The sequence below is a fragment of the Cherax quadricarinatus genome, chromosome 23 (assembly GCF_038502225.1).
Source record: "Cherax quadricarinatus isolate ZL_2023a chromosome 23, ASM3850222v1, whole genome shotgun sequence".
Taxonomy (NCBI): Eukaryota; Metazoa; Arthropoda; class Malacostraca; order Decapoda; family Parastacidae; genus Cherax; species Cherax quadricarinatus.
In genome coordinates this window covers 33,918,987-33,945,603 of record NC_091314.1, presented here as the reverse complement: position 1 = coordinate 33,945,603, position 26,617 = coordinate 33,918,987, and the positions used below count along the sequence as shown (strand labels likewise).

Genomic DNA, 26,617 nt, shown 5'->3' with positions numbered 1-26,617 from the left:
ATCTTGGAGAGGATCCCAACCGTTTTGGATACTTTTTTGGCTATATGCTGGATATGGGTGCTGAAATTCAGGTTATTGTCAAGGTATAAGCCTAGGAATTTTCCCCCATTATTTCTGGTAATTAGAGTGTTGTCAATCTTAATGTTAATTTGTGCCTCTCCTGCTCTGCTACCAAACATTATATAGTAAGTTTTGTCGGTGTTAAGCGTAAGTTTGTTGGCTGTCATCCAAGTCGATATTTTAATCAGCTCCTCATTCACAATGGTGTTAAGGGTGGCAAGATTAGGGTGAGAGATGACATAAGTCGTGTCATCAGCAAAGAGAATGGGTTTTAGGTGTTGGGATACGTTTGGTAGGTCGTTGATGTATATGAGGAAGAGCAGGGGACCAAGGACACTTCCCTGCGGAACTCCAGTATCAAGTGGCCGTGTTGCTGATGCTGTGTCTTTAATGGTGACGTACTGATACCTATTAGTAATGTAAGATTTGAAATAAGCAAGCGCATGGCCTCTTATACCGTAGTGGTCAAGTTTGTGGAGTAGGATTTCGTGGTTTACTGTGTCAAAAGCTTTTCTTAGGTCAATAAAAATTCCTAGTGGATATTCCTTATTTTCCAGTGCTGTGTAAAGCAGATCTAGCATTTTTATGATTGCATCATTAGTGCTTTTATTTTTCCTGAATCCAAACTGGCAGGGGTTGAGTATGTTTTGAGCCGTTATAAATGAATACAGTCTCCTGTGCACAAGTTTCTCAAAGATTTTGGATAGCAATGGTAAGTTAGATATTGGCCTATAGTTGTTTAAGTCTGTAGGGTCACCACCTTTATGTATTGGTGTAACCCTTGCCATCTTGAGTAGTTTCGGGAAGGTGCTAGTCTCTATAGACTTGTTAAAAAGTAATGAAATAGCATGCGAAAGGACATGGGCCGCTCGCTTGTACAGTAATGGTGGGACATGAGACAGATTCCCCGAGTTATTTTTAAGTGACTTTATGATCTCAATGACTTCCGTGGGCTCAGTTGGTGCAAGATAGAAGGAATTAGGGAAATTTCCATCTAGGTAGTCCCCGGCATGGGCATTGGTATGTGGGATTTTACTGGCGAGATTAGATCCTATGTTTGAGAAGAAGTCGTTTATCTTGTTAGCTGTGTCAGTGGGATGTAGTGGTGTTTCATTAGGTTTAGTTAGGACAATATTCTTGGTTTTTCTCAGTTTGTGGGTCCCTAGAATCTGAGAGAGTGTTTTCCAGGTCTTTTTTATATCTCCTCTAGTGTCTGTGAATCTACTGGAGTAGTATAGTTGTTTGGCTTTTTTTATTACTTTGGTGAGAGCTGATGAATAGTGTTTAAGAATATCTTTGTGTATTAAGCCCTGTCTATATTGCTTTTCATATTGGTGTTTCTTGTCAATGGATTTCAGAATGGTGCTGGTTAGCCATGGGCACCCAAGCCGTTTGTTTGTGATCTGTTTTGTTTTTATAGGACAATGTTTGTTGTATAGTCTAAGTAATTTGTTAAGAAAGATGTCTGTCCAGTCATCAATACCATTGGCCTTGGAGAATTCTGTAGGCCAATCAACAGTCTCTAGGTCAGCTGTGAACTTCCTTACTGAGGCCTCGTCATGGAGTCTAAATGAGACTTTGTTGTATTCAAGTGGTGGTTTACTAATGTTTGTCAGGAGGAAGGTAGGGTAGTGGTCTGTAGTGCTATCTGTGATTATCCCTGATTTAAGGGGGGCTAGTATATTGGTCCATATGTGGTCTATTATGGTTGCACTTGTCTCAGTGAGCCTGGTTGGTTTAGTTATTGTTGGTATGAGAAGTGTGTTGTTCATATTGTTGATGAAATCAGTTACAGGCTGATCATCTAGTAAGCCAAGGTTGATGTTGAAGTCTCCAGCTAAGAGAAGGTGGTGCTTATTCATTTGTCTGTTTGTTATTAGTGACTTTAATTTCTCACTGAAATTTGGGATGTTTGTGTGAGGTATCCGGTAAATGGCACCAATTGTTATAGGTGTCTTAAGGTTTTTTACAGTAAAATTAGCAAAAATGTATTCCCCATATTCATCACTAAAGCAAGTGGTGCTAAGACAAGATAATTGGTTAGAGTAATAGATTGCAATACCACCCCCAACTTGGTTTGTTCTGCAGTTGTGAATTGCTGTGTATCCTGGTAGAGGGTAGATATCTATTGTGTCCTGCTTAAGCCAGGTCTCAGTAAGAATAATGCAGGAGAAGGGTGTCTTTAGTGATTCAAGGAGTGCTAGGAGGTCATCATAGTGTTTGTTTAAGGACCTGATGTTGTAGTTTAGTACTGATAGACTTTTAGCATTGTTTAGGATAGTGGTGGCTTGTGATGCTGTGTAATAAAGGCAGTTACTTTCCAATAGGTTTTGATTGGGTGTCAGATTATGGAGGTTTAGATCAGGGTCAACGTGATCAATCATCTTCTAGGTTTAAAATTATGGTTATTTTTATCCTGTGTTATGTGTTGAGTTCTACTACTGATATCTGTAGTGGTTGGAAGTTTGGACAAGTATATAGCTAGAGTATTTTGGTCATGTAGGGTATAGTCACTACTACACATAATGAAGTTGATGTTGTCTGTGTGTTGTGCTGGAATGAACTAAAGTACAACTAGGTATAAACTAGTAATATAAAAATACAAATTAAAAATAGAACAAGACTCTCACTTGTAATTGCACTAAGGTCTAATAATGACTTTTGTGGAGTCTCTGTTTTTGAGCTAGAGTGAGCTAAAGTACAATAGGTTTAATCTAATAATATAAAAGTACAAATTAAAAATAGCACTATTCTCTCACTAGTAATTGCACTGTGGTCTAATATAGTGAATTTTGTATTGACTATGCCTTGAGGTAGAATGAGCTATGGTACAACTGAATTTAATCTAATAATATAAAAATACAAATTAAAAAATACAAATTAAAAATAGCACCAGTCTCTCACTAGTATTTGCACTATGGTCTAATATAGTGAATTTGGTATTGACTATGTATTGAGGTAGAAAGAGCTATAGTACAACAACTTTAGTCTAATAATATAAGAATACAAATTACAAATAGCACCAGTCTCTCACTAGTAATTGCACTATGGTCTAGTATAGTGAATTTGGTATTGACTATGTATTGAGCTAGAATGAGCTAGAGTAAAACTGTGATTAATCTAATAATATAATGAAGGAACAAGACTCTCAATTGTAATTGCACTAAGGTCTTATATAAGTTGTTTACAAGAATTAGAGTATAATTAGATTTAAATTGACAGGATAAAATTAAGGTAGCAAAATAATAATAAAAACAAACGAATTGATAAAAATAAAAATGGCAATGACTTGGTTATAATATGCTAGTAAGATGGTAGATAGGATGATATAAAAGTTGTAGTTGAAAATACTAGGTTAAAAAAGTATGGAATAAAAATGATCAATAAAAGAGTTTACAATAAGTTTGATCAATATAGTTTAAAGTAAAATTGGGCAATAATAGGGATTTAGAATAAAATTGGGCAATTGAGTATTTTTTAAAGTGAGGTAGAATTATTGAAGACAAGTTATGGTTAGTTTATAAAAGAATAAGATGGAACAGTGATGTGGTAAGTTGTAATAAAGGAGATAGATTCTGTAGATATTTAATACAATTAAGATTATGAGGTAGAATGGTCGTTGAGTACAACAATGACAATTAAAAGTAGTTGGAGTATTAGAATTTTAGGGGGGCACAAATTTATGACAATATGACAATATAACACTAACGGTGGACTATGGGTATTATCTGCACTTTACTCTGATTCTGTTAGTCCAGCCTCACTTAGGAATGTTTTAAGGTCATGTTCTGTGGAGATGAAGTATCTCTTTCCAGTGGGCTGTTTCCTAACTGCTATTTTTCCATCCCTCACAAAGCACTGGTGGATTTTTTGGGCATAGCGCAGTTTTCTTAGCCGATAAAGAAGGTTTTGTCTCATTTTGGTAAGGCACTCATTGACGTAAACATCAGTTTTCATAGTAATAGATGTTTTTAGTAGGTTGTTTCTTTGTAAGCTATTTTGGAATTTTAACAGCACTGTTTTTTTACCTGCATGATAGCCCATCAGTTTGCAATCCTTTAATTCATCACTACGTATGTTAAGGCGAAGGTGGTCCTTGATAAGCTGTAGGGTGGTCTCCATGCAGGTGTCTTGGGTGACTGTGGGTGGGAGATGTTTGCTGTTAACTACAACAGCGTCATATAGCTGCTGTTGGTCATTATGGTCTTGGAAGTTGATTATGACATTTGCAAGTTGTTGGTCCACTCTTGATCTTTCCTCTGTAATGTTGGTTGTAAGTAGGGTGACTTGGTCTTTTAAAGTGTTGATGGTGTCTAGGGACCGGGTGTGGGTGTTGCTTTGTTGTTCTAGCGTGTCTAGTTTATGTTCTAGAGCAGTGATCTTGTTGAGGTAATCTGCATTGCTAGCCTTTAGTTCCTGCATTTCTTGAGTTAGTTTGGTGATCGTTTGGTTCTGAATCATAAGGAGTTTAGCTATTTCTGGGTCGGTGATCTTCTTGACATCAAATACTGGGAAGGAGTTATCTTGGAGTGTAGCGGCGGCCATGTTTGTTGTCGTCTGTCGTGTGTTGTGATGGTGTCGGTGGGTGATGAGGGTTGTGTCCTGGCTGGCAGTACCACAAGTTTTCCTCGTGCTATTACTGCTCTCACCTTTGATGTTAGGAGTCCTTAGCTGGTTACTGGATCTTCTTTTATTGTTCTGACCCTTGTCCATTGGCTGTGGCTTCTGGTGAATAGTAGGCGATGGGTGTTGGGTGAATGTTGTGGAGTATCACTTCAGTGGCAGCGGGGTAGAAGTTGCTAGAACGAGTCGTATTAGTCGGTAATTTGTGAACTTTTGGGTGATTTCTGCAGTTGCTTTATATCATTCTGGGTATCCACACATGTTAGTGTTATGCGGGTCTTGATTAGGTCATCACTGGGCTGCTGGGAACCTCAGGTAGAAGTAAAAATAGAGGACAAGGTTCTTGTTGACGCTGCCGCTGCCGCTACGCTGCAAAAAAAAAGTAGGTACAACAACAGATACTCTAGTGAGGGCACTAACAGCAACAGAATCGTCTTTCTGCAGACGGCAAGCGACATCAACAAGAGATGGCATTGCTAGTTTCAAGTAATCATTTTCCGAGAAACTACTACTTGAAATAATAGACATTGCAGGGATAGGCTGAGCACTCAAGGCAGTCTGAGCGTCCTCAGACACCTGAGGCTACTGAAGGTGTAGGTGGTACACAGATGGGAGTGACAGAGTTACCAGTACCTGACAGCTAGGGTACACTACTGGAAAATGCACTGGCTTGTAAGAACTTAATCCGAACGTCATACTGTGCGGCAGTGTGGCAGATCTCGGATCCAAGCTGGTAATCCCAAAATGGAACGATCAAGTCACCAATATGGGCATGCCATCGGTAAGGGTCGAGCCCAACACGAAAGTCTCTCATGGAAGCAAATCACACTAGAAGATCACCAGCGAAAGTAATCTGGTCGACAACAAGGAAAGAAGCAGTAAAGTCTCTACCTTGGATAGAAAAGGTGAGAGAGGTCTGACCTCGGACACGCAGGAGGGAACCAGCTACTCCACTAAGGGAGGTTACAGTAGTTGCTTCTACGAGGAGAACATGTTGTAACTGCTTATCCTTAAACAAACTAGACCTGATAATATTGACTTACACACCAGAGTCCATGAACACATGAACGGGCACATTATGAACAGATGCTTGCACTATAAGGCCTATCGTTGCATTGGAAATTATGTGCAAACAACAAGGAGGATTGTCATCAGAAAAGGTATGTTCTACTTCATCCCCAAAATCATCTACGTCATAGACGATTGAAGCAGCATCATTTACAGGATCGGCGGTCTCAAGGCTAAGGCATCAAATGAGTTACTAACAGGGATGGTATAATCATTATCACCTACTGTCACCACGGGACTGGTTGACTGGGGCGCTCGAATTCACTCGAATTGGAAGAATGAGAACCACGACCTCTATTTCCTCTCCTGGCTCTGTGGCTAGAACGGCCACGGAAGGATCTAGAGTACTGAAGATTGTAGAGAGCATTACACTCAGATGTGTCATGACCATGGATTCTGTGATAAGTACAGTAAGGCAGATTGGACTGGTACTCATCAGCATTACGATGCCTCTTAGGGCAGCTATCAGAACAATTTACAGCGATATGGCCACGGTAACCACAGTTATAGCAGGTTCTTTCACTATGGGTACTGTATGTACTACGAGCACTATGGGAATGATGACTCTTGACGCTAGCTTTGGATGACGGCCGCGAGTGATTTCGATCAGAAGTTTTGGTTGTGGCACAAACAAGAGGAGGTACAGAATTAGTCAAAACAGCTGCTGTAGACCTTCGGTAGGGGAAGGTTCCCACGGGACATAAGTCACGCACGTGAATGAGTGCTGCAAGTGGTCCCATTGTGGCAGTTAGGGGACTGGAGTTATACACATACATCGAAGTAGGCTAATTTGGCAAACCCCTCAAGACCTCGTTTATCATCATTGGCAAGGTAGTTGGAATTTTGACCGGTCCTAACGAATGAGGACATGAGGTTATTTAAACGAAGAGCAAACACATCTAATGATTCCTCTGGCCTAGGCACTGTGCACACTAGTTCCTTAAGGACAACACATGGATCAGTCACTCTCACTGGGTCAAGATAGTTACGTATTAACTGCTCATAATCTTTCCACATGGTGAAACCCTGGGAGTCCTTCAAGGCAGCTGGTGAACGAGCTAAACTCTCCTTCCCAATACTAATAATACAACTCTCAGATGGAGGACCATCCACTGAGGCATTTGCTCTAGCACGAACAGCAGTGAACCAAGCTTCCAGGTTGTCTGGATCCCCATTGAACAAAGGTATCGCATCATAAGGGTCATGGCTAAAGTTCCGGAGTGTCGAGGTCTGAGTATGCCTGTCATTCAATAAAGAATTACCCGAATTGTGGACTGACTCATTATTGCTTAGACTAGCAGAATGTACTGAGGCATCGCTTGAAAGGACTTGAGACTTGATTGCAAAATGTGAAACAAGAATTTAAAAAAGAAAAAAAGTATACAACTGGAGGAACACACGACACAGTAAACTTAAATGGGAAGAAAATACTTAACTATTCTGCATAAGTAAAGAAAAAATAACAAGTCACACTGTAAAGCAAGGAAAACTCACATAAAACATTCAAATGGATAAGCAACACTTTGATAATCAAGAGAAATTGTACTTTACTCGAATCAAATTTACTCAAATTTACTTGAATTTGAATTAATGGCACAGTCAGTTGTCTTTACTCTCAATTCAATAAGGAAATTCAACAATAAATGATAAATCACTCAAAAATGATAAAATAGAATCAATAAATCTTGTGCAAAATTAAAATGGACTGGGAAAGCAATTCTCTAAAGAAAAATAAAGTGACACACAAAGAATAAAATATTATGCACAGAACACAAGAAATATAAAAATGAAATCACAGAATATTACACTGAAATAAACTGTATCAATATTGCAATGAACAATTACTAACCAAAAAGTACTGCACAACACAACACTACATAAAATTTTCTGAAAGAAAGAATTAATGGCAGCACAATATTCGCACAAGTCATTGCAGAATGAGTCAATATTGCAGTAATAAAAAATTGCACACACAAGAAAATGCAGTTTACACAAACAAAAAAATGATCAAGGAATGAACTGATTGAACACTTTAACTCTTAACTGCAGCTTAAGCAACACTTACTGAACAAACAAAAGAATGATTTACTTTAAAAAGAAGTTAAAAATTGCACTAAGAGTGAATTTGTTCAATGAAACATGAAAAATAATAAAGGCAAAAATGCAAAACAGAGAAAGGTTAACACTTATAATAATGCAGGAACAAAACACATCAATATATGCACAATACTATGAAAATTTTCATGCAATAAGGTCTTGTGTTGACAAAAATTGGAAAATAATTCTCTTGCTTCAACAAAATAATGGCACTATTGTTTCACGTACTTATATAAAAAATGAACACAACACAACAAACGAAAATAAACCACACAAAAATTTAAACACTGAAGAAAGAAAAAAAAAATATTGCAAACAGGATGTAATGAAAACTGAGTCTAATCAAGAGTCACTGAATGTCACTAAGAAATCACTGAAAAAGGAATGTCACTAAGAAATCACTGAAAAAGGAATGTCACTAAGAAATCACTGAAAAAGGAATGTCACTAAGAAATCACTGAAAAAGGAATGTCACTAAGAAATCACTGAGAACAAAAAAAAAAAAAGGCTCAACACTTGTAAAAGTCTGTGTAAAAAGCATATTATCACTGGAGCGACGTTAGTGAAGAATGAGGGTAGTGGAGTTTCGTGGCTGGTGGCGACTCTCTACTCGGTGATTTCTTGAAGTATTTAGTGCATAAATCAATGATAAACTCACACAGGAGGCTTTTACGTTGGCGCACAGGGACGAAGGAACATTCTTGTGTCTTGACCCCCCTATGTGGTCAGTAAAATAAGGTGCTAGGACCCGATATAAGGGTACAAAAAACAGTGGTAGTGGTGGAAGGTGTGGGTGGTTGAGGCAGCGCACTGGGACACCACGTGGTGGCTGGGCCTACTGGATAAGTGGCGTAACCCATTTGCTCTGGGTACACCCACACTAGGCACGAAAATATTCTAAGCCAGGTTGGCTTAAAACCCCACAAAATACCACAACACCACAGGGATGGTACAAGCACTCAGGATGGCTTGGAACTTGGAGCACAAGTGATGGAGAAGGCTGGAACTCACGTGGCAGAGCCACCTGCCTGTTCAGCCTATAGCATAGTATTGTATGTCGAGATGACATACATAACATGACCGAGCTGTCAGCATAGTTGCTGATCCCCTGTATATGTATACGTTACCTGAGTATCATAGTACCATCCATATGTTTTACATAGTTGACCCCTTGCTAGGCTCAGTGACTAGCTTGTGTGACGTCACGTGATGCTGCATGAGAGCGCTGCACTCCCAGCCTTCCCCTCAGTTCTCCACCCTTAGGTCTACAGGCAACACAGGCAGGCTGGGCCTCTCCCTCTCACACTCTGCTAATATGAGTGTCACCATCCAACAAGTGTGTTTAACTCCAACCATCACATCTCCACGAACCCTCCCGACATTAGTCACCTTACACCTGTTGCTTCTTGTTCACCCAGCAGTAAGTAGGTACCTGGGTGTTAATCACCTTACACCTGTTGTCCCTTGTTCACCTAGCAGTAAGTAGGTACCTGGGTATTAGTCACCTAATACCTGTTGCCCCTAGTTCACCCAGGAGTAAGTAGGTACCCGGGTGGTAGTCACCTTACAACTGTTGCTTCATGTTCACCTAGCGGTAAGTAGGTACCTGGGTGTTAGTCACCTTACACCTGTTGCCCCTTGTTCACCTAGCAGTAAGTAGGTACCCGGGTGTTAGTCACCTTAAAACTGTTGCTTCTTGTTCACCTAGCAGTAAGTAGGTACCTGGGTGTTAATCACTTTACACCTGTTGTCCCTTGTTCACCTAGCAGTAAGTAGGTACCTGGGTATTAGTCACCTAATACCTGTTACCCCTAGTTCACCCAGCAGTAAGTAGGTACCCGGGTGGTAGTCACCTTACAACTGTTGCTTCATGTTCACCTAGCGGTAAGTAGGTACCTGGGTGTTAGTCACCTTACACCTGTTGCCCCATATTCACCTAGCAGTAAGTAGGAGCCTGGGTGTTAATCACCTTACACCTGTTGCCCCTTGTTGACCTAGCAGTAAGTAGGTACCTGGGTGTTAGTCGACTGTTATGAGTGGCATCCTGAGAGACAAGATTAACCTAAGCTGCCAGAAATGCTCCTCATAACCAGGGACTTTCTATAAACCTTACACTGTGTGGTTAACATGTTATAAAATATTAATTACATAGATCACTAGCATGTCTAGGCACTTCGGCCAGACTAATACTAATTCGTACTCTATATTTATATAGGTTAAGAAGCAAAACATTTGAATATACATAATTAGATGCATTCCCAATTAGGCACATACATAATCAGATTTATAATAGTGAGATTTACCTGGAGTTTACCTGGAGAGGGTTTCGAGGGTCAACGCCCCAGCTGATCGGTCTGAGACCAGGCCTCACGGTAGATCAGGGTGTGATCAACCAGGCTCTTACTACTGGTCGCACGCAAGCTGACCTACGAACCACAGCCCGGTTGGTCAGGTACTGACTTTAGGCGCCTGTCCAGTGCCTTCTTAAAGACAGCCAGGGGTCTATTGGCAATCCCCCTTATGTAGGCTGGGAGGCAGTTGAACAGTCTTGGACCCCGGATACTTATTGTGTTGTGTGACTTTGTAAATGGTCCAAGTCGGACCGAAACGTCGTCGTAAGCTTCTCTCTTTTATGTGCGGGTTATTTGTGTATCGTTCCAGTCACGGTATTGTGCCTTTTTGTTATTTATTGTGTTGCCTCAGTGTACTCGTGGCGCCCCTGCTTTTCATCGGGGGAATGTTGCATCTCCTGCCGAGTCTTTTGCTTTCATAGGGAGTGATTTTCATGTGTAGGTTTGGTACCAATCCCTCCAGGGCCTTCCAAGTGTATATTATCATGTATCTCTCTCGCCTGTGTTCCAGGGAGTACAGATCAAAGACCTTCAACCGTTCTCACTAATTTAGGTGCCTTATCGTGCTTATATGTGCCGTGAAAGTTCGTTGTACTCTCTCCAGGTCTGCAGTGTCACTAGCCTTGAAGGGGACCGTTAGTGTACAGCAGTATTCCGGCCTAAAGAGCACAAGCGATTTGAAGAGAATCATCGTGGGCTTGGCATCCCTAGTTTTGAAGGTTCTCATTATCCATCCTATTATTTTCCTATCAGATGAAGTGGATACATTGTTGTGGTCTTTTAAGGCGAGGTCCTCTGACATTATCACTCCCAGGTCCTTCACATTACTTTTCCGCTCTATTGTATGGTTATAATTTGTCGTATACCCTGACACATTTTTAATTTCCTCAATATTGGGATTGGATTTGTCTTAGCATGATTCACTGTTTCTGTTAAAGCTCAAATAATGGAAGAGTTTCTTAGGCAAACTTAGGACTAACTTGAGATTTAATAGACATTACCTATATTAGGAATTTTATGTTTTCAGTCATTTGGGTGTAAGTGTAAATTATGGGGAATTACAGATAATGAGAGTAAGACTATATTGTTTTGGATGTGTTCATGATATAAAAAGAACATTAGGTGGTTTTCATTTGGTTAGCTAGTGATGGAGTGTGTTAGGGAGATAAGATGTTTAATGGTAGTTCTGAAAATGGTGACAGAGTCTGCGGTTCTAGAGTTTTCAGGCGGGAGTTCCAGATTTTAGGCCTTTTATGTACATCGAATTTTTGTAGAAGTTTAGCCGGACACGAGGACTGTCATAGAGGTTTTTGTGTCTGGTATTGTGTCTATGGGTCCTATTGCAGCTATCAAGAAAGTGTTTTAGTTCAGGATTAATATTAGAATTTATGGTTCTGGAGATGTAGGTTGCACAGTAGTGGTGTGAATGTTGTGTACAGTAAGTTTAGGTCTCTGAAGAGTGGGGGAGGGTTGCCTAGTATTGGATTGTGTGATAATTCTTACTGCAGCTTTATGTTGGGTTATTATTGGCTTTAGGTGGGTTGCTGCTGTTGATCCCCAGGCACAAATAGCATAGGTTAGGTAGGGATAGATGAGTGAAAAGTATAGCGTGAGTAGAGCTCATTGTGGTACATAATAACGTATCTTTGAGAGGATCCCAACTGTTTTGGATACTTTGTTTTTATATGTGTTGGATATGGGTGCTGAATTTCAGGTTACTGTCAAGGTGCAGGTCCCGGAATTTGCCCGCATTATGTTTAGCAATAAGAGTGTTGTCAATCATAATATTCAGTTGTGCAACACCTGTTCTGTTACCAAACATAATATAGAAGGTTTTGTCAGTATTAAGTGTAAGTTTATTGGCTGTCATCCAGGTTGATATTTTTAGTAGCTCCTCGTTAAAAATGGTGTTGAGTGAGGCAAGATGTGAGTGGGAGATGACATAAGTCGTGTCGTCAGCAAAGAGAATAAGTTTCAGGTGTTATGATACGTTGGGAAAATCATTGATGTATAAGAGGAAGAGCAGGGGACCAAGGACACTTCCCTGCGGTACTCCAGTATCAAGTGGTAGTGTTGATGAGGTTGTGTCCTTGATAGAGATGTCAACTAAGTCTGTGGTAGCTGTATCATCTAATTGTAGAAATGAAAATTTTTATTGTTATTATAAATTTTTGAGTAAATGATAAAAGGATTAACTAACATGTCGTATAATAAAGTAAACTGGGTGAAGTTTCTTCTCTTGTGAATTGTGCTGGTTTACTCTCGTGTGTAATGATGTTTTACATCATGAACCAGACCAGCTAATATTCATTTCTAGCAGACGTATTATGCAGTCTAGATTTTTCACTCGTATTAGATGTTTTATATTTAACATGTCAGTGTTTACCAGGCTGTGTATAGCTGTCTGTTGTGTTATGCTGAAGGCAATGACGATTAAGTGTAGTGACTGGGTAGTGTGGTGACTGAGCAGTGTGGTGACTGGGTAGTGTGGTGACTGGGAAGTGTGGTGACTGAGCAGTGTGGTGACTGAGTAGTGTGGTGACTGGAAAGTGTGGTGGCTGAGTAGAGTGGTGACTGGGTAGTGTGGTGACTGGGTAGTGTGGTGACTGGAAAGTGTGGTGGCTGAGTAGAGTGGTGACTGGGTAGTGTGGTGACTGGGTAGTGTGGTGACTGGGAAGTGTGGTGGCTGAGTAGTGTAGTGACTGGGTAGTGTGGTGACTGGGTAGTGTGGTGACTGGAAAGTGTGGTGGCTGAGTTGTGTAGTGACTGGGTAGTGTGGTGACTGGGTAGTGTGGTGACTGGTAAGTGTGGTGGCTGAGTAGTGTGGTGACTGGGTAGTGTGGTGACTGAGCAGTGTGGTGACTGGGTAGTGTGGTGACTGGGAAGTGTGGTGACTGAGCAGTGTAGTGACTGGGTAGTGTGGTGACTGGGAAGTGTGGTGTCTGAGCAGTGTAGTGACTGGGTAGTGTGGTGACTGGGAAGTGTGGTGGCTGAGTAGTGTAGTGACTGGGTAGTGTGGTGACTGAGTAGTGTGGTGGCTGAGTAGTGTAGTGACTGGGTAGTGTGGTGACTGGGAAGTGTGGTGGCTGAGTAGTGTAGTGGCTGGGTAGTGTGGTGACTGAGTAGTGTGGTGGCTGAGTAGTGTAGTGACTGGGTAGTGTGGTGACTGGGAAGTGTGGTGACTGAGCAGTGTAGTGACTGGATAGTGTGGTGACTGGGAAGTGTGGTGACTGGGAAGTGTAGTGACTGGGAAGTGTGGTGGCTGAGTAGTGTAGTGACTGGATAGTGTGGTGACTGAGTAGTGTAGTGACTGGGTAGTGTGGTGACTGGGTAGTGTGGTGACTGGGTAGTGTAGTGACTGGGAAGTGTGGAGGCTGAGTAGTGTAGTGACTGGGTAGTGTGGTGACTGGTAGTGTGGTGGCTGAGTAGTGTAGTGACTGGGTAGTGTGGTGACTGGGAAGTGTGGTGACTGAGCAGTGTAGTGACTGGGTAGTGTGGTGACTGAGTAGTGTAGTGACTGGGTAGTGTGGTGACTGGGTAGTGTGGTGGCTGAGTAGTGTGGTGACTGAGTAGTGTGGTGACTGAGAAGTGTGGTGGCTGAGTAGTGTAGTGACTGGGTAGTGTGGTGACTGAGTAGTGTAGTGACTGGGTAGTGTGGTGACTGGGTAGTGTGGTGGCTGAGTAGTGTGGTGACTGAGTAGTGTGGTGACTGGGAAGTGTGGTGGCTGAGTAGTGTAGTGACTGGGTAGTGTGGTGACTGAGTAGTGTAGTGACTGGGTAGTGTGGTGACTGAGTAGTGTGGTGACTGGGTAGTGTGGTGACTGAGCAGTGTGGTGACTGGGTAGTATGGTGACTGAGCAGTGTGGTGACTGGGTAGTGTGGTGACTGAGTAGTGTGGTGACTGGGTAGTGTGGTGACTGAGTAGTGTGGTGTCTGGGTAGTGTGGTGACTGAGCAGTGTGGTGACTGGGTAGTGTGGTGACTGAGTAGTGTGGTGACTGGGAAGTGTGGTGGCTGAGTAGTGTAGTGACTGGGTAGTGTGGTGACTGAGTAGTGTAGTGACTGGGTAGTGTGGTGACTGAGTAGTGTGGTGACTGGGTAGTGTGGTGACTGAGCAGTGTGGTGACTGGGTAGTGTGGTGACTGAGCAGTGTGGTGACTGGGTAGTGTGGTGACTGAGTAGTGTGGTGACTGGGAAGTGTGGTGGCTGAGTAGTGTAGTGACTGGGTAGTGTGGTGGCTGAGTAGTATAGTGACTGGGTAGTGTGGTGACTGAGTAGTGTGGTGACTGGGTAGTGTGGTGACTGAGCAGTGTGGTGACTGGGTAGTGTGGTGACTGAGTAGTGTGGTGACTGGGAAGTGTGGTGGCTGAGTAGTGTAGTGACTGGGTAGTGTGGTGGCTGAGTAGTGTAGTGACTGGGTAGTGTGATGACTGAGTAGTGTGGTGACTGGGTAGTGTGGTGACTGAGCAGTGTGGTGACTGGGTAGTGTGGTGACTGAGTAGTGTGGTGACTGGGAAGTGTGGTGGCTGAGTAGTGTAGTGACTGGGTAGTGTGGTGACTGAGTAGTGTAGTGACTGGGTAGTGTGGTGACTGAGTAGTGTGGTGACTGGGTAGTGTGGTGACTGAGCAGTGTGGTGACTGGGTAGTGTGGTGACTGAGCAGTGTGGTGACTGGGTAGTGTGGTGACTGAGTAGTGTGGTGACTGGGAAGTGTGGTCGCTGAGTAGTGTAGTGACTGGGTAGTGTGGTGGCTGAGTAGTGTAGTGACTGGGTAGTGTGGTGACTGAGTAGTGTGGTGACTGGGTAGTGTGGTGACTGAGCAGTGTGGTGACTGGGTAGTGTGGTGACTGAGTAGTGTGGTGACTGGGAAGTGTGGTGGCTGAGTAGTGTAGTGACTGGGTAGTGTGGTGGTTGAGTAGTGTAGTGACTGGGTAGTGTGGTGACTGAGTAGTGTGGTGACTGGGTAGTGTGGTGACTGAGCAGTGTGGTGACTGGGTAGTGTGGTGGCTGAGTAGTGTAGTGACTGGGTAGTGTAGTGACTGGGTAGTGTGGTGGCTGAGTAGTGTAGTGACTGGGTAGTGTGGTGACTGAGCAGTGTGGTGACTGGGTAGTGTGGTGACTGAGCAGTGTGGTGACTGGGTAGTGTGGTGACTGAGTAGTGAGGTGACTGGGAAGTGTGGTGGCTGAGTAGTGTAGTGACTGGGAAGTGTGGTGGCTGAGTAGTGTAGTGACTGGGTAGTGTGGTGACTGAGTAGTGTGGTGACTGGGTAGTGTGGTGGCTGAGTAGTGTGGTGACTGGGAAGTGTGGTGGCTGGGTAGTGTAGTGACTGGGTAGTGTGGTGGCTGAGTAGTGTAGTGACTGGGTAGTGTGGTGACTGAGTAGTGTGGTGACTGGGTAGTGTGGTGACTGAGCAGTGTGGTGACTGGGTAGTGTGGTGACTGAGTAGTGTGGTGACTGGGAAGTGTCGTGGCTGAGTAGTGTAGTGACTGGGTAGTGTGGTGACTGAGTAGTGTGGTGACTGGGTAAAGTAGTGATTGGGTACTATAGTGACTGGGCATTGTATAGTGACTGGGTATTGTGTAGCGACTGGGTATTGTGTAGCGACTGGGTATTGTGTAGTAATTGGGTAGTGTAGTGACTGGGTAGTGTGGTGACTGAGTAGTGTGGTGACTGGGTATAGTAGTGATTGGGTACTATAGTGACTGGGTATTGTGTAGTGACTGGGTATTGTGTAGCGACTGGGTATTGTGTAGTAATTGGGTAGTGTAGTGACTGGGTAGTGTGTAGTGACTGGGTAGTGTATAGTGACTGGGTAGTGTATAGTGACTGGGTAGTGTATAGTGACTGGGTAGTGTGTAGTGACTGGGTAGTGTATAGTGACTGGGTAGTGTATAGTGACTGGGTAGTGTGTAGTGACTGGGTAGTGTATAGTGACTGGGTAGTGTATAGTGACTGGGTAGTGTATAGTGACTGGGTAGTGTATAGTGACTGGGTAGTGTATAGTGACTGGGTAGTGTATAGTGACTGGGTAGTGTGTAGTGACTGGGTAGTGTGTAGTGACTGGGTAGTGTATAGTGACTGGGTAGTGTGTAGTGACTGGGTAGTGTATAGTGACTGGGTAGTGTGTAGTGACTGGGTAGTGTGTAGTGACTGGGTAGTGTATAGTGACTGGGTAGTGTGTAGTGACTGGGTAGTGTATAGTGACTGGGTAGTGTATAGTGACTGGGTAGTGTATAGTGACTGGGTAGTGTGTAGTGACTGGGTAGTGTATAGTGACTGGGTAGTGTATAGTGACTGGGTAGTGTATAGTGACTGGGTAGTGTGTAGTGACTGGGTAGTGTGTAGTGACTGGGTAGTGTATAGTGACTGGGTAGTGTGTAGTGACTGGGTAGTGTGTAGTGACTGGGTAGTGTTTAGTGACTGGTTAGTGTATAGTGACTGGGTAGTGTATAGTGACTGGGTAGTGTATAGTGACTGGGTAGTGTATAGTGACTGGGTAGTGTACAGTGACTGGGTAGTGTATAGTGACTGGGTAGTGTATAGTGACTGGGTAGTGTATAGTGACTGGGTAGTGTATAGTGACTGGGTAGTGTATAGTGACTGGGTAGTGTATAGTGACTGGGTAGTGTATAGTGACTGGGTAGTGTATAGTGACTGGGTAGTGTATAGTGACTGGGTAGTGTATAGTGACCGGGTAGTGTATAGTGACTGGGTAGTGTATAGTGACTGGGTAGTGTATAGTGACTGGGTAGTGTAGTGCGAGGATGGTATAAACCTTGGTAATAAATACCGACAAGTTGGTTTAGAAAGACACGTAAGCAAACACTATAACATATTTATTAGAAAACGTTTCGGTCCTGGGACCTTGATCACTTCTAACATACAGATGTATGTGTATGTATAATGTTCGCCAAGACCATAGTCCTGGCACGGGTTCCAATCTTGCGATGACCCGTCTCTGGCTCCCGATGGAGAAAGGTTTCCACAATGATGCGACGCATGCCGCTCAAGCGCCCCTCTGGTCAGTTCAACTGGTGCATCTCATAAGCGACACCATATGTAACTATGGACACTAGCGAGGAGGAGGATATGTCATTATCACAGGTAACAGCTTGTCTGGTTCGTTGACCCCATGGTACACTAGTGTGGCCGCAGTCATCTCTGGTTCCTCTTCGGGAGGGAATATCACTCCTAGTTGCCTGCGGAGTGTCTCAGTAACTTCGCACTCCAGAAGATAGTGTGTTAGGGGCCGCTGGACAACGTGCTGACAGTACTGGCACATCTCCTCAGCCTTGTCTACCATCATCTTGGCTGTGGGAAAGCCCAAACGAAGCCGATGGATGGCGGTACACTGCGCTCTGGACCAGCTTCTATCATATGGAGGGGGTTCTCCCTGAGTCGCTGCTCGGTACGACTGTTGAGATGGGGTATCACCTAAGACCTCCCCCATAAGTTTCATGGCTCTGGCAGCCACCAGTTTGGTCTGTCGTAGGCTGATTGGGACAGTAATCCCAACATGTGGATAGTCTGTTGCTGCCTTGGCTGCATCATCTGCCGCCTCATTTCCCCGGATGCCAGCATGGCTGGGGATCCAGTTCAATGTCGATCTGTTACCCTGAACTTCTAAGGCTGTCATTATGCTCAGGATCGATGTGATGAGGTGAACATTGTCCTGTGGTTGAGGATGGGAGAGGGCATTGATTGCAGACGTGGAATCAACATGTATGACAGGTCGAAGTCGATGTCGTAGGGCATGTGACAATGCCTGCTGAATCGCCACCAGCTCAGCTTGAAGGATCGTGCAGTGGTCAGGGAGTCGCCAGCCTTGTGTGTGACCATTGTGGTACAGTCCAGCTGCTGCTCTCTTCCTGTCAGGGTCGACAGAACCATCTGTGAAATACACTGCACATGTGCCTCCCTCTGCCAGTGCCATGCTTGTCTCAGCATGATTGCTGAGAGTGTCTTGACTGCAGAGACGCTTAGAGATGGGTAGCTGCATGATGCAAACATCGGCTGGGTCTGGGCGCCAGGGAGGTGGTGGATGGTACCCAGCAACAGGAAGGTCACAACTGGAGACCTGGAGTTTACCTGCAGAGAGTTTCGGGGGTCAACGCCCCCGCGGCCCGGTCTGTGACCAGGCCTCCTGGTGGATCAGCGCCTGATCAACCAGGCTGTTGCTGCTGGCTGCACGCAAACCAACGTACGAGCCACAGCCCGGCTGATCAGGAACTGACTTTAGGTGCTTGTCCAGTGCCAGCTTGAAGACTGCCAGGGGTCTGTTGGTAATCCCCCTTATGTGTGCTGGGAGGCAGTTGAACAGTCTCGGGCCCCTGACACTTATTGTATGGTCTCTTAACGTGCTAGTGACACCCCTGCTTTTCATTGGGGGGATGGTGCATCGTCTGCCAAGTCTTTTGCTTTCGTAGTGAGTGATTTTCGTGTGCAAGTTCGGTACTAGTCCCTCTAGGATTTTCCAGGTGTATATAATCATGTATCTCTCCCTCCTGCGTTCCAGGGAATACAGGTTTAGAAACCTCAAGCGCTCCCAGTAATTGAGGTGTTTTATCTCCGTTATGCGCGCCGTGAAAGTTCTCTGTACATTTTCTAGGTCGGCAATTTCACCTGCCTTGAAAGGTGCTGTTAGAGTGCAGCAATATTCCAGCCTAGATAAAACAAGTGACCTGAAGAGTGTCATCATGGGCTTGGCCTCCCTAGTTTTGAAGGTTCTCATTATCCATCCTGTCATTTTTCTAGCAGATGCGATTGATACAATGTTATGGTCCTTGAAGGTGAGATCCTCCGACATAATCACTCCCAGGTCTTTGACGTTGGTGTTTCGCTCTATTTTGTGGCCAGAATTTGTTTTGTACTCTGATGAAGATTTAATTTCCTCATGTTTACCATATCTGAGTAATTGAAATTTCTCATCGTTGAACTTCATATTGTTTTCTGCAGCCCACTGAAAGATTTGGTTGATGTCCGCCTGGAGCCTTGCAGTGTCTGCAATGGAAGACACTGTCATGCAGATTCGGGTGTCATCCGCAAAGGAAGACACGGTGCTGTGGCTGACATCCTTGTCTATGTCGGATATGAGGATGAGGAACAAGATGGGAGCTAGTACTGTGCCTTGTGGAACAGAGCTTTTCACCGTAGCTGCCTCGGACTTTACTCTGTTGACGACTACTCTCTGTGTTCTGTTAGTGAGGAAATTATAGATCCATCGACCGACTTTTCCTGTTATTCCTTTAGCGCGCATTTTGTGCGCTATTACGCCATGGTCACACTTGTCGAAGGCTTTTGCAAAGTCTGTATATATTACATCTGCATTCTTTTTGTCTTCTAGTGCATTTAGGACCTTGTCGTAGTGATCCAGTAGTTGAGACAGACAGGAGCGACCTGTTCTAAACCCATGTTGCCCTGGGTTGTGTAACTGATGGGTTTCTAGATGGGTGGTGATCTTGCTTCTTAGGACCCTTTCAAAGATTTTTATGATATGGGATGTTAGTGCTATTGGTCTGTAGTTCTTTGCTGTTGCTTTACTGCCCCCTTTGTGGAGTGGGGCTATGTCTGTTGTTTTTAGTAACTGAGGGACGACCCCCGTGTCCATGCTCCCTCTCCATAGGATGGAAAAGGCTCGTGATAGGGGCTTCTTGCAGTTCTTGATGAACACAGAATTCCATGAGTCTGGCCCTGGGGCAGAGTGCATGGGCATGTCATTTATCGCCTGTTCGAAGTCATTTGGCGTCAGGATAACATCGGATAGGCTTGTGTTAATCAAATTTTGTGGCTCTCTCATAAAAAATTCATTTTGATCTTCGACTCTCAGTCTGGTTAGCGGCTTGCTAAAAACTGAGTCATATTGGGACTTGAGTAGCTCACTCATTTCCTTGCTGTCATCTGTGTAGGACCCATCTTGTTTAAGTAGGGGCCCAATACTGGACGTTGTTCTCGATTTTGATTTGGCATAGGAGAAGAAATACTTTGGGTTTCTTTCGATTTCATTTATAGCTTTTAGTTCTTCCCGCGATTCCTGACTCCTAAAGGATTCTTTTAGCTTAAGTTCGATGCTTGCTATTTCTCTGACCAGTGTCTCCCTGCGCATTTCAGATATATTTACCTCTTTTAGCCGCTCTGTTATTCTTTTCCGTCGCCTGTAAAGGAGTAGTTGTATAGGCAGCAGCTTCCGCCCAGCAGCACAAAACGAACGAATCCAGGAGTAGTCCGTGAAGAGTGTGGGATCTTGTGCCATGGTTGTCAATATCCGCCTCCTTAGTGGGGTACCTTGCTGCCTGTGCAGAATCGTGGCCACTTTGCAGGCGTTTATGTATCTTACTCTGTCAGCCAAGGAAGGAAGCCGGGCCTCAGATCTGAGACTTACTGTGTTGGTCCATATGGGGGCCCCAAGCATAGTTCTTATCGCCTGATTTTGTACGACTTCCACTCTTTGCCTGCTCTGCGGGAAGAGATGAGCTAACGCCGGTGCACCGTAGTCAATGAGCGAGCGTATAGCTTGTATATAGTACAAGCGAAGTACATCTTTGCTTGCCCCTGCACGGTGCCTCGTCATGGCTCTCATGGCGTTGAGTCTGAGTAGAGCACGTGACCTGACATACTCGGCCTGTTTCTGAAAGGTCAGCTTTTTATCAATGTAGATTCCTAAGTACAGGTAGGAGCCTGTCCACTCAAGTTCTATATTTATTTATTTATTTATTTATTTATTTATTTATAATTTGAGCACACTTACAGAGGTACAAAAAAAAATACAGATAAGAGCAGCATGCGTAATCTATTCACAGGATCTGGTCCCTTGAACATCATTGCAAGAGATTTATCGGCCGAGATCTTGAGGCCTAGTTCCTTGCAAGACTGCGTAATTATGTCCAAAGCTCTCTGAGCCTGTCGTTCTAAATTGCCTTTCCCATTCACTACGAGTGCAAGATCATCAGCATAGCTGAGGAGCTGTGTACCACTATGAAAGGGAAGGCTCACAAGTTCCTGCATAAGGATGTTAAACAGGGTAGGACTGAGCACACCTCCTTGTGGCGTACCGTTTTCCAGGGATTTAAAGGAAGAGTAGTGTCCCTGAAAGCTGACACAGGCCTGCCTGCCCCTAAGGTAGGACTCTATCCAGGCCAGGAGGCGTCCTTTGATTCCCTTCCGAGCTAGTATTGCCAGAATTGCTGTGGGGCTGGCTAGCTCAAATGCCTTTTCAAGGTCGAGGTAGACGACAATACTAGGTTTTTTGTTACTGTCAGCAATCTGGCTTAGTAGAGTGGTTATGCACTCTGCTGTACCCACTCCTTTGGTGAAGCCAAATATGTGATGATGAGAGGGTCCAAGTTTCCATAGGAGGCGGTTTAACACCATCCTCTCAGCAGTCTTGGCTAAGCAGCTGGTCAGCGATATGGGTCTCATACTGCCTGGGTCCTTGGGCTTTGGAATTGGTACGATGGTAGCTTTCTTCCAAGCTGCTGGGAGTGTCCTGGCCCTCCACGACTTGTTAATGACGTCTAGTATGGCCTCCCATCCACTCTGCCCAGCTCGTGCAATCATGGAGTATGTAACACCATCGATGCCCGGGGCAGTGTCACCTGTGTTCTTAATGGCACGTCGGAGTTCCAAGTCCGTGAGGTCTTCATCAGTCACATCTTCCGACTCACATGCAGCTTGTATCATTAGCTGGCGCTGTGGCAGAAGATCCGTCTGTATATTCCGGATGTCCTGTGGGAGCTGAGTGGATGCTCCCCTGGAAGTGAAAAGCTCCACTAGTTTCTCAGCTTCCTGGGATGGGTTCGGGTGTGCTGGTGGCCTCGGCTTGCTCTTGCCATTTGCTATGTTGAGTTTGCCCCATATCTCAGATAAGGTGGTGTGATGCCCGAATGTTGAGCACCACTCCAGCCATTTCTCAGTTTTTACTCTGAGAGAGACTCTGCGGGCATGCTGCACAATGGCTCTCAGAGTATTCCTGTTCTCTGCCGTAGGGTTACGCCTGTATAGCTTCCTAAAAGAGTTGATGCGGTGGTTCTGCTCCCGCACCTCGTCGTTGTAGAACCACCAGTCTCTTTTGTGAGTGCGTCCTGCGGACTTCTTTGGAATTGCGCACTCTGCTGCCTGGATGAGAACAGTGATTAGCTCCTGTTCAGCTGTATCACAGTCTTCAGATAGAGAGTATGTGGACCACCAGTCATGAAGATAATCCTGGAACACCTTCCAGTTGGCCTTCTTTACGTCCCATCTAGGAGGCAGCACAACTGTGGGAGGCCTGTTGATGTTGAAGGTGGTGATCACTGCAAAGTGGTCACTGACAAGGTGAGGATGAGTTTCCCATGTGGCTCCTGCTGCGAGTTGTCTTGACCCGAAGGTAAGGTCGAGGCAGCCACCCAACAGGTGTGTGGGGTCTCCATTGTTTAGCAACTTTACCTCTGGAATATCGTGTAGGAGCATTGCTATGTGTCTGCCAGCAGCATTGGTTGCTGAGTGAGAGTGCAGCATTGGGTGATGTGCGTTGAAATCTCCACCCACAATAATACACTCAGTGCGTGCTAGTGCGAGGAGCTCTGCAATGTCAAGGGTGTGTCTTGGGTTCTTGTAGATGTTATAGATGGTAATGGGCGCCCCAGGTATGTGCACAAGGATAGCCTGTACCTCGACATCCTCCCCACAGTCCACAGGGTTGGCTATAACCTCGTGAGGTATTGTATTGGATACAAATACAGCTGTGCCTCTGCAGTGAATGCCCGGGTCCGTGTGCCGAAAATACCCAGCAAAACCGGGTAGTCTTGGGCACATAGTCGGGACAGTCAGAGTTTCTTGTAGCAAGACGATATCAACCCGATCCCGAATTACTGCCTCCAGCAGGAGGTGCTGTTTGCCCCTCAGGCCCTGAATGTTCCACTGTAGGACCTTGAGGGTGTGATTTGGTACCGAGGTTATTCCATCGATGTTGTTTCCTGAGCTGGAGACTGAGTCCTGCTCGCTCTGAGAACCTGCAAATTCATGGCATCCACTGTCTCCTCTTCGGTCAGAAAGCACACTCTCAGGAGCGTACTGACCATCTGCCGGAATGCGCTCTGTTGTTCCGTGGAGTTGATTGTGTTGCAAATAAGATCTGTGAACACCTTGATGAGTGCTACGAGATCCTCCCTGGTGAGGGCCTGCTTTGGAGTTGGGTTCGAAAGAGTGGATATTATCTGGGTTGTTGTGGTCTGTAGGGACTGCTGAGGGTTGGATTTCTTTATTGTATGCACCGTGGTCTGTTGCTGTATACCAGGTTGGGTAGCCGGAAACTCCTGGTGAGGTGCCAGTTGAGTCTGCAAAGTGCCTGTGCCGGGTAAGGAGTGCCTGCGTTGTCGTGCAATGGCCGGTGGGGGCTCGTTTAGTGCCGCCTGCTGATCGCATTGACCAGATGCACCCTGTTGACGCCTCCTGTTCCTCTTGTTTCTGTTTCTTCGTTGAGGTAGGGGTGCAGGAGGTTCTTGACCTTGACGCCTGGTTGAGACTTCTAGGGTTGGGAATTCCTGGGCATTGACTTGGGTTAGCTGCTGAGAGATCTGCAGTATGGCAGGGTTCTCTGCACCCATCGTTTGCTGAGAGTGATGATCCGTCGTAGCCTGTTGCCGAGTTTTTGGCGTCTTCCAGACTTCTTGAATTCTGGCGAGCCTCTCGGGGCATCGAGGATTCCAGGCATGGTGCTTCTGCCTGCAGTTCGGGCATTGTGGAGTGGGTGGCGATGCATTTTTCATCTTGGTGATGCATTCCTCGGTAGGGTGGTGCTGGCTGCAGACACCGCAGATTACTCTGTTTGGACAGAGTGCACCCAGGTGTCCATAACGCTGACACTTGAAACAGCGAACTGGTTCTGCTGTGAAGGTCCTGACATCGTACCTGCCCCAAGAACCGAGGTCCAGCTGGGATGACAGTGGTCCTACATGCTGAATGAGGACCTGTCGGGTTGGTGCATTGCCTGCCGTCTTTGCCTTGAGACGTTGAGCTGACACCACACTGGGGTGAGCTGATACTGCCTCGATGGGCATCATCAGCGGGTATCGCATCACTACACCCTTGGTGATCTTCTGCCGAGAGTCCAGTTCCTCCAGGGTGAATGAGCGATCTGTCTCCATGACTCTCTTCAAGGTGGTATACATTTCCTTGTTGAGAGGAGTCAATATTGGTTCTCCCCTCAAGTTGAACCATATCTTGAACTTCAGGTTGTGTCGTGATTCCAGGTATGAAACAACCCCATAGTGGGTTCTGTGGTCCCCGTAAGACTTCACCTTGAATTTGCCAGGTCGGTTGAGCTGGTTTGCCTGCTCCTTGGACGGATGGCGCTTCTTCTTCTTGTCCACAGTGTTCCATCCCTCTTGGTTTTCGGGGGGTGGGGTGTTTATTTCCGCACCTGTTTCTATTGTCGCTGGCTCCATGGTTGGGACTGTCAGATCTGCTACAATATGAGCAGGATCTTCCTCTTCCTCTCGCAACTTCTTCGCTAGAATTTCGCCCCACATTTCCAAATCTGAGTCCTCCGTCGTGTTCATGGAGCATCGTGACCTCTTCTTTTCGGCAGAAGCCATGTGCCTATCTTGTGATAAGGTAGTGAACTCCGTGAACTGAGTGTGTGTCAATGGATTGTCGTAATACGATTGTCTCAACACTGAACGTTACCGTTCTAACATACAGAGGTAGAAAGACATTATATATATAGGCGGAGAGTGAGATGTGACGCACGTGACCTGAGGAATGTCATAAGAACATAAGAATGGAGGAACACTGTAGAAGGCCTACTGGCCCATGCGAGGCAGGTCCTTATCAAAACAACCTCTGCCTATGATGAGGACGCGTAGACGATGAAATCATGTGACTCCTGTGTTGTTGGGTTGGTGCTGCTTAAGTATCATGTATGCCAATGTTTTTGAAATTTTGTAGTTTCCAGTGTTGCGTTCTATAGTGTCGGTGACGGCGATTAGTGAGGCTTCTAGGCACAGTCGGCGTCTGAGGTCTGGTTCGGTGAGAACGAGTTGTGCCTCGTTCCAGTTCATCAAATGCCCCGTGGAGTCTCTGTGGAGGACACAGGCGTACCTTACATCGTCTCTGTTAGAGGCATTTCGATGCTCATTCAGGCGGACTGCAAGATCTCTGCCTGTCTCGCCTACATATTTCTTGGGACAGAACCCACAGGGGATAGTGTAGACGCCTGCTGTAGAAGTTAGAGGTGTGGGGCTGCGTTTCGTAGTGAGGTCTTTGATAGAGGATGTGTTTATGGTGGAAACGTTGATGTTACTCATAGCAAGTGCCCGGCGAGTATTCGTGGCAACATCGCCACATGGGAGTACTATGAACTGTTTAGGGGGCTGTTCCATGGGCGGTTTGTTGAGGATAGCTTGTGCCTTGAGTCTGCAATCTCGGATGAAGAAAGATGGGAACTGAAGACGTGTAACACAAGCCTTTACACGTCTTCAGTTCCCATCTTTCTTCATCCGAGATTGCAGACTCAAGGCACAAGCTATCCTCAACAAACCGCCCATGGAACAGCCCCCTAAACAGTTCATAGTACTCCCATGTGGCGATGTTGCCACGAATACTCGCCGGGCACTTGCTATGAGTAACATCAACGTTTCCACCATAAACACATCCTCTATCAAAGACCTCACTACGAAACGCAGCCCCACACCTCTAACTTCTACAGCAGGCGTCTACACTATCCCCTGTGGGTTCTGTCCCAAGAAATATGTAAGCGAGACAGGCAGAGATCTTGCAGTCCGCCTGAATGAGCATCGAAATGCCTCTAACAGAGACGATGTAAGGTACGCCTGTGTCCTCCACAGAGACTCCACGGGGCATTTGATGAACTGGAACGAGGCACAACTCGTTCTCACCGAACCAGACCTCAGACGCCGACTGTGCCTAGAAGCCTCACTAATCGCCGTCACCGACACTATAGAACGCAACACTGGAAACTACAAAATTTCAAAAACATTGGCATACATGATACTTAAGCAGCACCAACCCAACAACACAGGAGTCACATGATTTCATCGTCTACCCGTCCTCATCATAGGCAGAGGTTGTTTTGATAAGGACCTGCCTCGCATGGGCCAGTAGGCCTTCTACAGTGTTCGTCCATTCTTATGTTCTTATGACATTCCTCAGGTCACGTGCGTCACATCTCACTCTCCGCCTATATATATAATGTCTTTCTACCTCTGTATGTTAGAAGTGATCAAGGTCCCAGGACCGAAACGTTTTCTAATAAATATGTTATAGTGTTTGCTTACGTGTCTTTCTAAACCAGTGCGAGGATCAATAGTCAGAGCGGGAGGGGGCGAGGGTTGTGAAACAAGGTGACGATTGGCAGTAAACTAACAAAGTAACCACAAGACAAGTTTTGAGTCCATACACCGCAAAATCATCGTTGACTCAGTG

The 26,617-nt window shown here is 45.2% G+C and overlaps 1 protein-coding gene across 1 annotated transcript in view; it reads left to right on the top strand.

Annotated features, from left to right (window-relative positions):
* Positions 1-26,617, top strand: part of LOC138853133 (carboxypeptidase E-like) — a 164,446-nt gene that overhangs the window by 19,737 nt on the left and 118,092 nt on the right. The window lies entirely within an intron of this gene.